Source organism: Oryctolagus cuniculus, chromosome 2, assembly GCF_964237555.1.
Source record: "Oryctolagus cuniculus chromosome 2, mOryCun1.1, whole genome shotgun sequence".
Classification (NCBI taxonomy): Eukaryota; Metazoa; Chordata; class Mammalia; order Lagomorpha; family Leporidae; genus Oryctolagus; species Oryctolagus cuniculus.
The window spans coordinates 172,219,337-172,237,550 of record NC_091433.1 but is presented as its reverse complement, the minus strand read 5'-3'; the positions used below and the strand labels follow the sequence as shown (position 1 = coordinate 172,237,550).

At 46.2% G+C, this 18,214-nt stretch overlaps 1 protein-coding gene across 1 annotated transcript in view; it reads right to left on the bottom strand.

Annotated features, from left to right (window-relative positions):
• The window catches only part of LOC138843257 (calpain-13-like), a 64,768-nt gene extending 48,185 nt beyond the window's left edge, over window positions 1-16,583 (bottom strand). Inside the window, exons 1-2 of the mRNA XM_070069724.1 lie at window positions 16,391-16,583; window positions 3,378-3,415 (exon numbers count right to left, since the gene is read on the bottom strand). The gene's annotated coding sequence lies outside the window, so the exon portion shown is untranslated. The remainder of the gene's footprint in view (window positions 1-3,377; window positions 3,416-16,390) is intronic.
• Between the last annotated feature and the right edge of the window lie 1,631 nt (window positions 16,584-18,214).

Below are 18,214 nucleotides of genomic sequence, written 5' to 3'. Positions count from 1 at the left end.
AGATGGCCAGCAATACGGGTTAGAGTCAGATTCTGAAGGGTTTTACATTCTGCAAGCAGGGTCTGAAGAGGTAGGGTCTGATCAGATGGATCAGATCTGATGTCCAGTGGTGATGTAGGGAGCAAGTTGGGAGCCAGGTGGAGAGGATGAGAAGAGATAGAAGTGAGGAAGAAGTGAGGAGGCTGCTGCTCTTGTCCATGGGACAGACAATGATAGAGAGTGGAGAGTGAACATGGCAGAGGGGAGAGACACTTCAGGTGGAACCAAGAGGATTAGTTGGTAAATTGAATATGGCAAGGAGGGGGGAAGGAGTAAAAATCAAGACATGGTGGAGAACGGTCACGTGGTTTTGAAGTTTCCTTTCCATGTCCATCAAGTCTACAATACTGAGCTAATCCTAGAGCTTGGACAGCTACATCTCTACCTGTGTGGACTGATCAGCCCACCCTTGCAGGGCTAGTTGTAGTGTTCTATGAGGTTTGACCTAAAAGAACACACATACAGTCGGCGTTCAATGAATGTGCATGCCCCAATTTCCCTAAAAAGAAGTCGAGTAAGTCTGAGGTTTTTCATTCAGGCCACCATAATGATGATACTGTCTGCCAATATATATATCAGATCCTGCACCTGTGAGCTGGCCTGGGTCTCGATGCAGAATCCACGCTTACCTGTTGTGGGGCTTGAAAAACCTCCTCAGACCCCAAGGTGCTGCTTTTACAGCTTCTCCATCAGTCTGCTTAGGTGGCACAAAAGACCCCAGCGTCTGTGTGTCTCACCCCTCCCCATATCACATGGGAAAAGGAATCATGTGATCAAGAATGTGACGTGAACCTAAGCAAGTGATTGTAAGCAAACTTACAATAACTTAGCAATTTTCTTACAGCTAAATGGCTGTATGTGGCAAATTGTTTAGATTTCATAGATTAGAATATTACCAATGAAATGTAATTTGGAGGGAAATGTACATACAATTGTCTTGCAAACAGGATATGAATAATTTATATTTGAACTAGTAGATGGAACAATGTGTAATTGTCATATTTGTAGGTAATTTTGGTTAAATATAGTCAGTTTTGTATGGTTTAACCTAAGGTAAAAAATGGTTAAATATACACAATTTCATTTGGTTTTTACTTAACATGATATATACATTTCTTCAACATAGTTTTTGTAAAATAACAAGTCGAAATATCCAATATGCCTCACCATTCGCAATAGGGTTAAGTCCACAACAAATTAAATAAACAGTGATGAAGCTGAAATAACAGCCAGACATCATTCAAGAGCAAGAAAACAGTGACAGAAATTGACAACTCAAGGCAAAGGCAGTAACACCTGGTAATGAAGAGTTGTGAAAATTGTGGGTTTACCAGCTCTCTGTGTGTGCTCAGTGACAGCTTTGCCAAACTTCCCACCTCTCTGTGAAATGTTAGCACATAAGATCAACTCATGTGGTGAGCTAATTTTAGTTCATGAAAATTAAACTGGTTACCCTTAATAACACAATCTGGGATTCCAGCAAGCAGCCCTTACTTGTATGGAGAAAATGAACATCTAAAGACTTGCTTCACATCTCCATCAGCATCATAAAACTGGGCCCCATGGGGGCCAGGGCTGTGGCATAGCAGGTAAAGCCACGGTCAGCAGTGCCAGCATCCCATATGGGCACCTGTTTGAGTCCTGGCTGCTCCACTTCCAATCCAGCTCTCTGCTATGGCCTGGGAAAGCAGTAGAGATGGCCCAAGTCCTTGGGCCCTTGTACCCATGTGCACCCCCACGTGGGAGACCCAGAAGAAGCTCCTGGCTCCTGACTTCGGATCAGAGCAGCTCTGGCTGTTGCAGCCAATTGGGGAGTGAACCAGCGAATTCTCTCTCCCTCTCTGACCCTCCTTCTCTGTGTAACTTTGACTTTCAAATTAATAAATAAATATTTAAAAAACTTTGACTTTCAAATAAATAAATAAATCTTTAAAAAAAATCAACTGGCTCCCAGCCCACCTGCAGAACCCCACTGCTCATGCTGGGTAGTGACCTGGCTGGACTTCAGGAACTCCCATTCTTTTTTTTAAAAAATATTTATTTTATTTATTTGAAAGAGAGAGTTACAGAGAGAGGTAGAGACAGAGAGAGAGGTCTTCCATCGGCTGGTTCATTCCCCAGGTGGCTGCAAGGGTCAGAAATGGGCTGATCCAAAGCCAGGAGCTTCTTCTGGGTCTCCCACATGGATGCAGGGGCCCAAGGACTTGGGCCATCTTCTACTGCTTTCCCAGGCCATAGTAGAGAGCTGGATTGGAAGAGGAGCAGCTGGGACTAGAACCGACTCCCATATGGGATGCCAGTGCTTCAGGCCAGGGCTTTAACCCGCTGCACCACAGTGCCCGCCCCTGGAACTCCCATTCTAGTATTTACTTGCCTCATTGGTGAAGTGGAGATGATAGTAGTGGTACACACATCATAGGGTTGCTATGAGGTGCAGAGGAAGCCACACTTGTAAGATGCCTATCACATGGATAGGTGAATGGACAGGGGTCAATTAATACCAGTTATCCATGTGATGCAATTATTTTGGGTGTGGAGAGAATGTGCAGAGACCCAACAGCCCCAAGAGGAGGATGTGCTCATACCCTGGACAGGCTAGGCTCAGAGAGGCTGGCAGAGGCGAGGGCCACAGTGGGCGGCCAGACCTGTGTCCTCAGCTCTGCTGCTGCTCACCACTCATGACTGGCCTGCCCAGGCCCAGGGGGAACAGAAAGGCTGTGGGGACCACTCACAGGAATACATCTAATGCTGGAGGAGCTGGGCATCTCTGAGGGGAGAATCTTTATCTTTTTTTAAAGATTTATTTATTTGAAAGGCAGAGTTGGGGTGGGGGAGAGACAGAGGTAGAGAGAGAGAGACAGATGTATCTTCAATCTCCTTTCATCTTCCATTTGGGACACCTGCTGCTGCTCTCCCAGATGCATTAGGAGGGAGCTGGGTTGGAAGTGCAACAGCCAGGACTAGAACTGGTGCTTACGTGGGATGCTGGCATTGTAGGCGGTGACTTAACCTGCTGTGCCACAGCATCATCAACTGAGGGATGAACCTTGGTGAAGAAAAGGGAAAGCAGGCAGGGGAAGCTTGCTCGGCAACCTCTCCCCCCAACCCAGCCCCAACTCACACACACACACACACACACACACCTCCCACCTACCAGGCTCTCCCTTTCTCTTTGAACTGCTTATGTCATTGCTGGGGAACAGCCTGAAGCCTCACTTTCTCAGGATGGGCGTATAGAACATGCCAACAGGTCCCTCTTGTGTGCCCCAGGAGGGACCCCCCAAAGTGTTCTCACTCGTCACACTGGTTTCTTCCCCTCTTTTCTACTTTACACTTACCTCACAAGCCAAGACAGCCAAAGGCAGAAGACAGCCACCTGAAGTGACGGAAAGAGAGAGATTAAAGGCCTGGTATTAAGTTTTCTGCTGTTGGGGTAACTCTTGGGGGTAGCAAGAAAAATGGCACCGGAGTGGCTAGCAAGATGGCGAACATAGCTAGCATAAAGCTCTCCCTGGGAGAGTGTGTGTGCTCCTGTCTCCAGCTCCAGAGGCAGGCGGGAGGTGCTGCCGGGGACGGAGGCCTCTTCTGCTCACCTCAGCATCTATGACACAAAGTGTAGCCCAGGTCCTCGCAGTAACCCCTGCCGAGCTGACTGTCTGCTCAGCCTGGGTACCAAAAACCCCTGCACGTTAAGCTTAAACCACAGAGCTCATTTTCTCACACTTCTGGGAATGAGGAAGCTGGCACAGCAGGTGCTGGTGAGAGCCCCCTCCCTGGCTCATGTCCTCACACAGCATGGGATGGGGTTGGAAGGGAAGAAAGAGGAATGGGTGGAAGGGAGGGAGAGAGAGAGGTCCCTCCACACCTCGTGTTCTTATAAGGCCACAGTCCTATCAGATTAGGCTCCACTCTTTAACCTTAGGTAACTTCTAGAGACCTGGTTTCAGAGACAGTCCCACTGGGGTCAAGGCCCCTTGTGAAGTTGGCAACAGGATAATTCAGGCCACAGCATTGACTGGCCCCGGGCTGGCCCAGTGCCTCTCTCAGCCCTGGCTGCCTAGTTGAGGGAGAATGTAGATCAAACGGGAGCTGGGTGTATCACTAAGGACCTCCGGCAACAGGTGCTGGATGCCACTGGACACCAGGACAATGACAGAGGAGAGCTTGACAGTGCTGGGTGAGCAGACATGTCTTGGATTCACAGTAGAAAGGGCATGAGGGCTCCTGACTGACCGAGATGTCTCAGGTAATACCAAGGCCCGCTAATGGGGCTCCACAGTATTTTTGGTCTGCCAGTACCTGGCGCCAAACCAGGCACATAACAGATACTCAATGCACTGCTGGCAGGTGTTGTCAGAATGAATGTCACATAGCAGCTCTTCCTGGGTGTGTCCTGTGGAGCAGTAGCTTTCTGATGTGCATCATAACCAGCAGCTTATGTGGCCGAATTGTTCTGGGAAACATTTCATACTGATCAATCTCTACGGGGATTCACAAGAAGCTCGAAGAAGTCCTCAGTGAAGAAACTGAAGTTCACTTTCAGGGTTTCACACACAGGACTGGCAAGCCCTTTTGTTGGAACATAGAAAAGATTCACAGAAGTTAAATGACTTCAGGATCCCCGGCCTCCAGTCCTCATTCTGCCCCTTCATAGCTCTCTGATCCCCAGGGAATTTCCTGAGCACCGAGCACCTAAGTTTCTTCTTTTGCCAAGGATGCTTGATGCAAAAACCCAATGAGAAAATAGACAGGAGATGTAAGCTATGAGCCTTAGGCAAGAACACCCATTATTAGTTACTTTTCTGGTTCTAATCTTGTCCTATGCTTCCTTGCATTTCTCCCCCTACACCGTGAAAATGAAGAGTTGTGAGAACAGACACAGCTGAATCTAAATCACACCTGCCTGGGCACAGGGTAAGGGCATTATTACCTCACCTTCCCCCTTCCTCCCAGTTGTTCTTCTACACGAAATGCACAGGCTGGATTTCATAGCAATAGGATATTTAAGAAAACCCCAAATAACTCACGAGGGAACGATGATGGCATAAGTCAGATTAAAAAAAAAAAACTCAAAATAAAAGCAAATAACAAATACAAGGGCACAACTTAATAAAATAGACCATGGAGGAAACAGGAAAAGTAAAAATCTGTCAACAAAATGGACACACTCTCCCAGTCAAGCCAAAAAGATCTAAAGAGAGAGAGCAAATAGGGCTGGCGCCGTGGCTCACTCAGTTAATCCTCTGCCTGAGGCGCAGGCATCCGATATGGGCGCTGGGTTCTAGTCCTGGTTGCTCCTCTTCCAGTCCAGCTCTCTGCTGTGGCCCAGGAGGGCAGTGGAGGATGGCCCATGTGCTTGGGTCCTGCACCTGCATGGGAGACCAGGAGGAAGCGCCTGGCTCCTGGCTTTGGATCAGTGCAGCGCGCTGGCTGCAGCGCGCCAGCCGTGGCGGCCATTTGTGGGGTGAACCAACGGAAAAAGGAAGACCTTTCTCTCTGTCTCGGTCTCTCTCTACTGTCTAACTCTGCCTGTCAAGAAAGAGAGAGAGAGAAAATATCACTATCATCATTGATAAAACGGTTGTCATCATGCATCCTGAAGACATTAAAGACTAACAGGAAAATACTACATACAATCCAATGCTAAAAAATTGATGAGCTATATAAATGTGCTGACCAAAGTTGGTATAAGAAGAAACAGAAACTCTGAATAATCCTATATCCACAAAGAAACTCAATTTGCTAATCAAAGGTTTTCTCACAAAGAAACCCCCAGGCCCACAAAATCTCACTGGTGAAATGTATGATACTTTCAAGGACAAAGTAACACTGATCTCACATAAAAGTCTTCAGAAAATAGAGTAGAAGAGAAACAGACACTGCTGAGTTTATTTTATCAGTTCAGCACCATACTAACAAAACCTCATAAAGAAATTCAGCCCCTGAAAAAAAATTACAGACCAATATTCTCCAATGAATGCAAAGGGATGCAAGGACCCTTGACAAAATTTTAGCAAGTGAAATCCAATAATGTAAGAAAACAAATAGATATTTTATCATGACTAAGTTAAGTTTGTCACAGGAATGGAAGACTGGTTTGCAATTCACCACGTTGAAGGGCTACAAAGACATATATCTATGATTTAAAACACAAAAACAAACCAAAAAAAACTCAGAGAAAACTAGAAACAGTAGGTAACGCTCTTAAATGTACGCAGGGCACCTGTAAAGAACCTACAGGTAACATCATACTTAATAACGGAAGAGTGTATTTTCTTCTCTTTGTGGTCAGAATGAAGGTGGCAATACCCTGATACCCTTGTCACTACATTAACCACAGTACTGAAGGTCCTAGCCCATGCAATAAAGAGAAAAGGCCAAAAGATCAGGAAGGAGAAAAAGTGGCCCCTACTTTAACATCTTGATGGTGGGAGATCCTCAAAACAACTACTGCAAATAATAATTAAACTTAGCAAGGTCACAGATACAAGGTTAATACCCAAAACAGCTTGTATTTCCTACCATAGCAGTAAACAGTAGGAAACAACAGGAAAATAGTAGCACCTAGAAAAAAACGACATAGGAACATATCTAGCAAAAGATCTCTACAAAAAAAAAAACAAACAAATCTTTGACGAAAGAAACTGAAGGAAACCTAAATAAATGGAGAGAAATATCAGAGTCGTTGATTAAAAGATTCAGTAATGACCAGATGACAAGTCCCCCCCGATTACCCATAGCATTTCCACAACATGATACTAACCAAAACTCCAGCATATTCTTTTTATTAGAAATCAACAAGCTGATGCTATAATAAACATCTGAATGAAAAGGATCTAAAATAGTCCAAATTTTCAAGAGAAGAAAAATACTGGAAGACTTAATTAATTGGGCTTTAATACATGTTATAAATCTATAATAAGGGCAAACAGATGGACAGGTAGATTGATGGAGCAGAGTGCAGAATGCAGACACGTGTATGGTCAATTATGTGAGCTAATACAAAGGCAGCTCAATGGGGAAATAAAAGTCTTCCAATAAAAGTGTATCAACAGGCTCGCCATATGGAAAAGAGTAAACAAACCTAGACTACACATCACACCATACACACAAGTGCAAAGGACCATAGACCTAAAGGTAAATCTTAAAATTACATTTCAAAAGACAACATTGGAGAAAACATTTGCTCAATTGAGACAAGTGGAAATGTATTTGATAAGACATAAAAGCTTGGGGGCCGGCATTCTGGCATAGCAGGTTAAGCCTCTGCTTGAGACACCCGCACCCCACAAAGGAACCAATTACAGACGTGGCTGCTCCACTTCCGATCCAGCTCCCTGCTAATAGGCAAGGAAAGAACAGAAGATGGCCCAAGTCCTTGGGCCCCTGGCACCCACAAGGGAGACCTAGAAGAAGCTCCTGGTTCCTGGCTTTGGCCTGGCCCAGCCCTGGTCATTGGGACCATTTGGAGAGTGAACCAGAGGATGGAAGATCTCTCTCTATGTTTCTCTCTCTCTCTCCAACTCTGCCTCACAAATAAACAAAAACATAAATCTTTACAAAAAAGGCACAGAAAAATTTATAAGCCTTACTAGGAAAAAAAAAAGTGGAGGAAAGGTAACTTAGGTTTAGCAAGGTTAAAGAGATACCATTAAGAAAACAAGAAAATCTGGATCAGGAGAAAATGTTCATGGCACATATATCAGAAAAAAGGACTTGTATTCAGAATATGTAAAGAAGAGATAAATAATGAGTGAAAAATAATCCATGAGAACGATCAAAAGATCTGAATGGATACTTTACCGAAGAACATGTAAGTACAGGCAATGATCAACATGAAAACATGTCCCAAATCATAAGTCACCAGTGATACAGAAATTAATAGCATACTGAGAAGTCATTATAGACTTTAGAAAGACTAAAATTGGAAAGATGAGAGTAATTGTGAGAAAATAAAGCAGCCAGAACCTTCACAACATTGTGGTGGATACACAAAATGGTACAGACCCATCAGTAAACAGTGGCAATAAGTTTTCCTAAACTTCTCTTTAAAAATGTCTTAAACATTTCCTAAAAAGGTAAACATCCACATACCATATGATCCAGCCATTCCAGTCCCAAGAATTCACCCAAGAGAAATGAAAGTGCTATGTTCCTGCAAAGCTGTGTAGATAAAAGCTCAACACAGGCTTCCACTTAACAGCAAAAACTGGAAACAACCCAAACTCTGTCACAAGGTGAATGAATATACACATTGTGACATAATATAACCATAAAATAAAGCACTACTCAGTAATAAAAAGGAATGAATTATTGATAGACACAACATGAATAAATCTCAAAAAAAAACCCCAAAAATACCGAGAGAAACCAATCAAAACAGTACACAGCATATTGTCCATTTATATAAAATCCTAGAAATGCAAATTAATGTACCATGACAGAAATTCTGTGGTTACTCACAAATGGGGATGTAGGGAGCAATGCATTAAAAAGAGTTGTAAGAAAACCTTTGGGGGTGATAGAAATATTTATTGAGTATGGTGATGTTTCACATGTGTAAAAACTCACCAAGGTGTACAGGTTATGTTCAGTTATTGTATGTCAGTTACAACTAAAGTTGCCTAAAAGTTAAATATACAACTTATGCATCAGCAACTCTTTTTTTTTTAACCCCACCAGGTTAATAATAGCTAGATTTCACTCACTTCCTCTTCTGTACAACTAACTATCGCCAGTCCTTGGATGTTTAATAATCTTCTCCTGTGTTTTATTGAAAAAGCATGCTGTAAATGTTCTTGGGCACACCTGCTGTTTTCTAGGTCACATTCCCAGGAGTGGAATTTCCAGGTTTAGGGTACACACAGACTCTGCCTCGCCAAGTATGCCAACATTTAATATTTCCAAGGCTGTGCCAGTTTTTAACCTCACCAGTGCTGTAAGAGGTCCCATTGCAATAAATCCTCATTCACCCTTGGTATTGGCAAGCTTCTTATTTGTATCCGTCTAGAGAGTGGGAAGGGCAACCCGCTATGGTCTTAAATTGTTTCCCTGATTACTGTGAAGATTGAGTATCTTTCAATAAGTTTCTTCCCCATTCACCGTTCCCTGTCTGGTGAAAAGAATACTTATATCTTACACCCATTTGTCCACTGTGTTGTCTTTTATTTATTGATTTGTAGGAATTCTTCCCCTACACAGGACATTTGTCTTTCATTGGTTGTGTTACCAGTATCTTCTCCCACTCAGCTTTATCCTCTTCGTTTTTACAGTGTCTGCTGATGAACAGATATCCTCCACTTCACACAGATAGAAATGTATTACAAGCAATTATCAGTTTAACTTTTAGAAGCTGAGCCAAATGTTCATCTTTGTTTTCAGATATTTATTTATTTCTTAAAGAGCAAGCATCCGTGTCTGCTGGCTCACTCCTCAAGTGCCCACAATGGATGAGTGTTTTGGCCAAAGGTGGGAGCCAAGAACACAATCCAGGTGTCCCATGTAGCAGCCAGGAACATAATTTACTTAATAGAAGAAACATTGTGAGTCTTTCTAAAAAATAGAACATTTATTTGTGATTCACATTTTTCTAAAACACTGATTTAAATTTTTTATAGTTCTAAATAATATTTTTAAGAAGCCTGGTATTCATAGCCAAATTTTGTGATGGAATTGCAAAGAGATATTTTTAAGTGTTTGTTAGGAAATAATGCTGGTATTTCTAAAAACAGGTAATAATCTCATTAAAGCCAAGTATTTAATTTCCCTCCACTTCTCCTCCCTACTCACACCCCTATATAGAGTCCCTACTTTGGAGAAAGACAAAAATATGTAAAACATTTGCTTTTAAAAAGTTTTACAAAACTATCTTTGCAGCAATACTGATACACACAGACATTTCCTTTTCTTTCTTTCTTTCTTTTTTTTAATTTTAGCTCCCATGTCCTCTACCTGTAAGATGGTAAAACGGGATGGGTTGTATAACATGTAGTACAGCAGTGCACTCTAGCATAGTAAGTATAGTGCAGTGAGTAGAATTTTCTACTTGACCCAGAGATGATAGATTAATGATTCTGACTTATCCTGGAACCATTGCATTGTAACAGTCACAGAGCTCTCCTTGTCCTGCTCTGTTCAACATTTCATCTCACTTGTGGAAGAAGATGTTGAAATGAAAATGAAGATCCTTTTCAAGTCTTTCAGCATTTTGAATAATAAAAATACAAGAATAATCTTTAACCAACAGATGGCAGAATTAAGATTCTAAATGATCTCAAAACCAAGAAAATGGGGGCCAGCAGTGTGGCACAGCAGGTTAATGCCCTGGCCTGAAGCACTGGCATCCCATATGGGTGCTGGTTCAAGACCTGGCTGCTCCGTTTCCAATCCAGCTCTCTGCTGTGGCCTAGGAAGCAGTGGAAGATGCCCCAAGTCCTTGGGCCCCTGCACCCACATGGGAGACTCGGAAGAAGGTCCTGGCTCCTGGCTTTGGATTGGTGCAGCTCTGGCCACTGCGGCCAGCTGGGGAGTGAACCAGCAGATGAAACACCTCTCTCTCTCTCTCTCTCTCTCTCTCTCTCTCTCTCTCTCTCTCTCTCTCTCTCCGTGTGTGTGTGTGTGTGTGTGTGTGTGTAACTCTGACTTTCAAATAAATAAATAAATCTAAAAAAAAAAAACCAAGAAGATGGAATTTCACAGAGGAAACTGTCTTGAGTCTACCTTCTGCTGCAGCCTACACCCAGCACAGAGCACTCTTCCCAGGTTCTATAGCTCTCTAGCAGACTGTCTGCTGTAGCCTTTGGACACGGCAGAGTAACATTTCTGGGTTCTAGAACTATATGTGTCTCAGGAACACCAACAGTTAATATTTCTGGGCATAGATTTATTTTTTCACCCATGAAGAAGGGATGTGCTTCCCACTAAGCAGATTCATGTTTTCTTGGAATCGGATTAGGTTTAGGAGGTTGGGGCCTGCCATGATCAAGTTAAATTGTTGGGTCACACAGGTCCCTCATTCAGACAGACCACAGGCAGGACCCAGGCTCCAAGCTGCTCACTTCCCAAAGGCATTCACCAGAGAGAACAGGCCCTGGCGTCCTTTTTCCTTACATTTTTCTTTCTTTTTTAAAAAGGTTATTTGCAGCTGAGGATTCATTTAGATAATCCATTTGTTCTTAAGGATTCGCTCTTAGCCTACTGTGTCAGGTTTCATTGTATGGGAGATAAAGAAAAATAGACAATGGCTGGGATAAAGACAGAGGGACCACACAGAGAAAGGCAAGATGGCAGGGAGTCTCAACCAGAGAGGCCGAGAGACAGAGAGAGCAAGCCAGGGACAGCAGTCAGTGGAGACAGAGACTGAGGCAGAGGACGGAGGAGAGGCCAAGATGCAGAAATGATGAGAGCCAGGGAGGATACCCATTCTCATGCGCTTCCAGCACCCCATGGGCCACAATCACCACGCATGCCTACCATCAGATGTGGCCACCAACGCACAGCAGGAAGACAGAACACAATCGCTGTGACTTCCAGGTAGAGCTCTCAAAAGATCCCCACCCCAGAGCGCTGCCTCTGGCCATGGCACAGGGGAGAGACAAGTATGGCAGGGCCAGCACTGGGCCTCTGGCCATGACCTCAGGCATCCCAGTCTGGTCACTTTGGGCATCTCAGGCTGGGTGGAGGTCACAGAGGCAAGGAATCCAACCTTGGACAGGGAGCCTGGTTCCAACTTTGCTGATGGCTCTTCCTACTGTGGCCTGGATGTGCCAGGGGTGGGAGAGAGAGCCAGTAGTGCCAGCAGCCCAGCAGCCATCTCCCCCAGGAGCTCAGGGATACCTGACAGTGGCTCCCAGGGAGGCCCAGATCAACTTCCTTGTTCTGAGATTTTTTTTGAAAGAAAGCTTCTATGGAACACGTAAGGTCATATCTCTGGGAACCGGGACAGTGTGTGTACACGGGATGAGAAAGTCTTCAAATATAAGAGTTAGGGGCAGGCACTGGGCCTGTGTTAAGCTGCCTATGGGATGCCTGTATCCCATTACCACATATTGGAGTGCCTGGTTCAATCCTGGCTCTATTTCAGATTCCAGCCTCCTGCTAAGTGCACACCCTGGGAGGCAGCAGTGATGACCCAAGAAGTTGGGTCCCTACCACCCACATGGAAGAACCCCATCAAGTTCCTGGTTCATTGCCTCAGCCTGCACAGCAGACATTGAAGGCATCTGGGGAGTGAAGCAGCAGATGGGATCAATCCATTTCTCTCTTCCTCCCCTCCCCCAACCATCTCTCTGCATCTCAAATAGAACACAAACAACCAAGAACTTTTCTGTAGTACCTATGTGAAAGAGCAGCACAAAAGAGCATGAACTTCAAGCACAATTGTGTCAATGTGTGTGCCGGTGTGGGCGGGGCGGCAGCGTGAGAATCAGAAGGGGAGCAGAGAAGAGCAGGGTGAGGAGAGACGGGCACTGGGTCACGAGAACCCTCTGACCTTCCCCCTACCTGGACTGCATTCCAGAACAGGTGAGGCGGTCAGTGAGCCATAGCAAGTCCTAAGCCCACTTGGGGAACGTGACCTGGCTGAGGGAGCAGGCAAGGGTTCCAAGGCAGTGCAGGGGGAGACAGTCCCTGGGCTATAGCGAGGTGCCCAGGCCAGGCCACCGGTCACAGCAACCAGCCTATTCAGAAAGCCTCTGGCCTGCGTGTGTCCCACAGGCAATGCCATCTGAAAGCCTCTTCAGTTCCCGAGAGGAAGCTGGGGCTACGGGAGATGAAGCTTAGTGAGGAAGCTCAGCAGGTTGGCAGCAGCTCCTGGCTACAGATAAGACTGGGGAGAAGACAGAGTGGTTGACTAAGAGGACTGGGGCCCCCAGTCCAATGGCTTGGGAGCCCATGACCTCTCCTGCCTCGTGCCCTTGGGGGGAAGATACTGCAGCTCCTGTAGGCAGACATGCACTCATTAATGATGGAGACAACGGCTCTGTGCGTCTTTGGTGCATAGGCATGATGGGATCTAGCTTAGTCCTTGAGCTGAGTGGGAGTTCCTGGCAGGTCCTGAACCACAGGCAGAGGAGGTGGGCACGGCAGGGCTGACCCAGCCTTCAGCCAAGGGCCCAGTGCTGGTGGAAGGGCTGTTCCTTTCAAGGTCATGGACACTCTCAGTTCCAAAGGTCCCTGAGGGCTTATTTGGTGGACAAGGATGTTGACCCCAGAGGCCTGGCCCTCTTTTGGTCCAGTAATGTAGAAGCAACCCATTGTCTGAGCCACAGCCTCAGGACGAGGTAAGGAGGGTAAGGGGCACTCTTTGCTCCCTTTTATCTGAACATCCCAGGTTACAAGGGGCTGGGAGTTCCCCTGGGGTGCCTTATTCCTCTGTTTTCATTATGAAGACAAGGAAGCAAGGCTTGGCTGAGCTTTCCTGGTTGTTGACTTTGCAGATTAGTGAGCTTTCCATGTACCCTGCAGCCTCCCACCATATCACAATATATATCTTGTTCCTTTTCAGAAAGGTTTGTGCAAAGCAAAAAGTAGTGCATAATCCGGGAAGTTCCCCTGAGAACCCGGGATCAAGACAGAGAGAGACAGCCCAGAGCCACTAGGACCCCAATCAGTGCTTCCAACCAGTGGTTCTGGAAAGTGCTGGTGCTCTCAGGTCAGCCGATTCCTTTGTTTTGGTCTTCTCAGGGCCTTTATGTACAAATCTGAATCATGAGTCTCCAAGGAGGGAAAAGGAGGAGGCAACATCTGTTCAAATATTTGATCAAAGAAACTTTATATCAATGAGTTCCCAGCAACAACACCCAGAATTTATGTTCTGGGTATCCTGATTTAGAAATACTTGTTCAAGAAACAGAGTCCCGGGGCTGGCATTGTAGTGTAATGGGTTAAGCCGCTGCCTGCAATGCCGGTATCCCATATGGGCACTGGTTCAATTCTCGGATGTTCTATTTCTGATCCAGCTCTCTGCTAATGGCCTGGGAAAGCAGTGGAAGATGGCCCAAGTGCATGGGCCCCTGCACCCACATGGGAGACCTGAATGAAGCTTTTGGCTCCTGGCTGGGCCCAGCCCTGGCCATTGTGGCCATTCACAGAGTGAATCAGAAGATGGAAGATCTCTCTCTCTCTCTCTCTCTCTCTCTCTCTGTGTGTGTGTGTGTCTGTCTGTCTGTCTGCAACTCTGCCTTTCAAATAAATGAAATAAATCTTAAAAAGAAGGAAAATAAATTGAGTTCCAGGGGTGGTAAGAAATTAACCGTCTTCTCTGGATTCTGTTCTAACATCTGTGTGGTCTTAGGCTTTCTCACCAGGCTAAGCTTTGAGGGGTTGAGATGTGCTCACCCTGACTTCTTCCAAAGATTGAGCAGTGGTGGCATGGACCAGCCCACTTGAAGACCTCTTCCTGGCTTTCTCATGGGAAAGAGGTGATCCCAGGAATCGATAGAGTTTTGCACCATGTCCAGAGAATATTAACAATGATACTTTGGTCTTTATTGAACATATCTAGGCACTGTCTCGAGTTCCCTTAGCCACACCTTTCTCTGGGACTCTCGGTTCCCCCAGCCAAGGAAGTGACCACATGTGGATTCAGGTTCGTGCCAAGCCTCAAGGGCTAGGATCCAGAATTCCTGGTGGCTGCCAAAGGGGTCAGATAACACAAGCTAGGAAGCAGGGTGGAAGAGCCAACTCCCCATGGGTCAAACCTTGAACAAGAAGAGCTAGGAGACACGAGGAGCTGGTTTATAAATTCCCTCTCCACCCTCTTATTGAAGGACACAGACACAATGTTGCTGTTAAGCTAGTCCACCAGAGCCCTGCTTTGGCCCAGGTGGCTGGCCTTGTCTTTTTGTGGAGTGACCATCACCTTGTACAGCTCCCATTCTCTGTGCTTTTCTCTCACTGCCTTGGTTTTGTACCCACCCAGATCAGTGAGTGTACTAGCACTTCTGCTCTGCCTCGGGTTTTGTTTTGTAGAGAACCCAGACTAAAATAATATCAACAGCAATAACTAAAATTTCTTGGGCACTTTTCTTGTGCAAGTCACTGCTAATACTTTTACATAACTTTTCAATAGCTGGATGAGGCAGATACTGTTACTATCACATTTAGTGAAGAGGAATCTAGGACCAAGGGATGCACAGAAACATGCCTGAAGCCACACTGCTAACACAGAGCTTGACATCAAGCATGCCCTCAGGGTGGCAGGTGAGTCACTAATTTCTGTATTTCTTAGCAGCTTTTCTGCTAAGGCATTCTTCCAAGTGGATCCTTGAATATAATTAAGTAACCAAGGGACAAGACAGAGTACCAGGCACAACAGAACCCTAGCTCTGTCATTTGCATCTGGCACGAACTTGGCAGTAAGTCAGCTTTCCATCTACAAACTGGGGGTAATGAGCTGATGCTACATGTAACTCTTACCTATTATACAATAAGTAGATTACTGTATACTCATCAATCAATGCAAGGATACAAATACATAAGGCTTTCTGCAGCTGCTACCTGCCCCCGTCCCATACCCCTGCAAAGAAAAACAGAGGTTCTGTCAAGCTGGGTACAGGGTGGGAGAGCTCCAGAGAATCTGCTGACTAAAGACCCAGCAAACCCCACTTGGGGGTTAGCAGTGTTCTGTGTGTGACCCAAGACAAACAGGGCAGCCCAGCTGGAACTACAGAGGGGAAACACTGCCATTGCTCTAATCTGGTTAGTTTGGGGTCGAGCTAACGGGCTAGAACTGTCTCCCTGAGAACAGCATCCTATCTCAGAGGTCACGCAGGTTCAACAGCTGCAGAAACACAGGAATGAGACAGTGACACAGCTGGTGGGGTGTAGGGACCACCTGACCCTCTGAAGTGACAGCGACCTGCCTCTTGTGATTAACTCACATTTTTCAATGTCTCTCATATAACTGTTAAGCTAAATAATTAGAAAACAAAGGACGGGACTCATTACTCCTTTGAGCACTTATTTCTTAAACACCTACTATATGTCAGAGGCCATACATCAGTGAACCAAGAGCACAGGATGGCCACCATCAGGGTGTCCCTTACGGTCAACATAGCCCTCCAGGTTGTCACTTTGAGCAGATAGCAAAGGCAGCTCAATGACTGACATCCAGGCTACCACAACTGCATAGTTTACAGGAGCTTCTCTTAGAAAACTAACTCATCTCTTGGTTTTTCCTAGAGCCCATCCTTGGACCATCTGCCTCCACATCCCCAGTTTCCATATCCCTCTGAGGGTGGGGCCTCAGCTGCTGTGAGCTAAAGAAGCTCTCAGGAGCAACTTGGAGGCCAGCACCATTTGGAGGACTGTCCTGACCCCGAGCTCCTGGAGACCACCACTCAGTCCGTACCTGACTCCCAGACACGTGTGTCTGCTGGGTGCCGACAGCAGCCTTCCTGCAGGGAGCTGGCTCGGGACGGAGCAGGCCCACAGGCTGAGCTGCAGCACTTCCGCGGGATGGAGAGTGGCAGAGAGGATGGGCAGAGAGAGAGGTCCGGCAGATGAGCGCGGCAGTCTCGGGGGAAGAATTGCCAGCAGACCGGCAGGGCTGGCAGCTGCTGGTGTCTGCCTCTTCGGCTCTTCCTTATATGGGCACACCAGGTGCTAATGCTCCACCTTAGTTAAACAGTGATGCCAGCAACTCTCAGAGGGAGAGAGAGAGGATACTGATTTTTTTATTAGCAAGATCCCCAGAGCCTCCCCATAACCCCTGATTCCCCCTTCACCCCCTGTGACCTTGAACTGCTGATTTCTCAGCTGCCTTGTTTGTGGTTTTCAATGGTTCCAGATCTTTCCATTTCTTCACTTTCCTCCTGCTTCAGGGATTTGGTGTTTTTCCTCAGCACACAGGATGTGCTGAGAAAAGACTCAGGGTAGCAGCCTGCCTCCATGTGCCATCCTCACCCAGGAAAGCGCTGAGCCCTGTGCCTCTCATCGAGTGTGCCCACTCTAGCACATGAATCAGGTGCTTTCTCCTGAGCCAGCATCTTCTTCCTAGAGAAGAGAGCAGAATATCCATTTTAATGATCGATTTATTTTAAAGGTAGAGTGATGGGGGGAGCAGAGGGGAGAGAGAGAGATCCTCCATCTGCTGGTTCACCACCAAAATGGCCACAACTGCTGGGGCTGGGGCAGGCCAGAGCCAGGGGCCTGGAACACCATCTGGGTCTCCTCCATGGATGGCAGAAGCCCAGGTCCTTAGACCATCTTCTGCTGCTTTTTCAGGTGCACTAGCAGGAAGCTGGATTGGAAGCAGAGAAGTTAGTACTTGAACCAGCCCACCAATATGGGCTGATAGCTTGGCATGCAGCTGTTTAACCCACTGTGCCAAAATGTCAGCTCCTAGTTGCAGAATCCCTTTCTCCTTGGACATAGTAAGATCTAGGGAAAGTTTGTACAGCCTCCCAGCTGGCAGATCCAGAAGAAAGAGATAAACAGGCAGCAAATGCTTCCTGCCAACCTGGTTTCCCCTATGCTGAAGGACGCAGGGATAAAGGCAGCAAAGCAAGGAGAAATGTTGAACTGGTGGGAATATTTAGGACGCATCCATCCCCACACTGTGCTGGGTAGAAGAGATGAATAATAACAAGGACAGAAGAACGCGTGCCGCTGCACAGTGTGGCTGTGACCAGCCAGGGAAATGGCACACTGGGTCGGGGGGAGCCGCCTGCCTGACTAGAAGCGCGTTTTCACCTGATGTCTATGAGTTTTGTTTCTATGACCTGGACAAATCCATTCCCTCTGAGTCCTAGTTTCCTTTTCTGTGACATGAGGATCACACTGCTTGCTCATCTCTCTCACATAATTGGAAAAAGATTTTATTTATTTGAGAGGCATAGCTACAGACAAAGGGAGAGACAAAGGTCTTCCATCTGCTGGTTCACTCCCTAAATGGCCACAATGACTGGGACTAAAGCCAGGAGCCAGGAGATTGCTATGGGTCTCCCATGTGGGTACAGGGAACCAAGCACCTGGGCCATCTTTCACTGCTTTCTCAGGCCATTAGCAAAGAGCTGGATTGGAAGTGGAGCAGGTGGGACATAAACAAGCAGCCATATGGGATGCTGGCACCACAGGAAGAGGCTTAGCCCACTATGCCACAGTACTGGCCCCTCCCTCATGTTCATTAAGGGGGACCCCTGGGAATACCCTATTAGAACTTTCAACTAAAAAT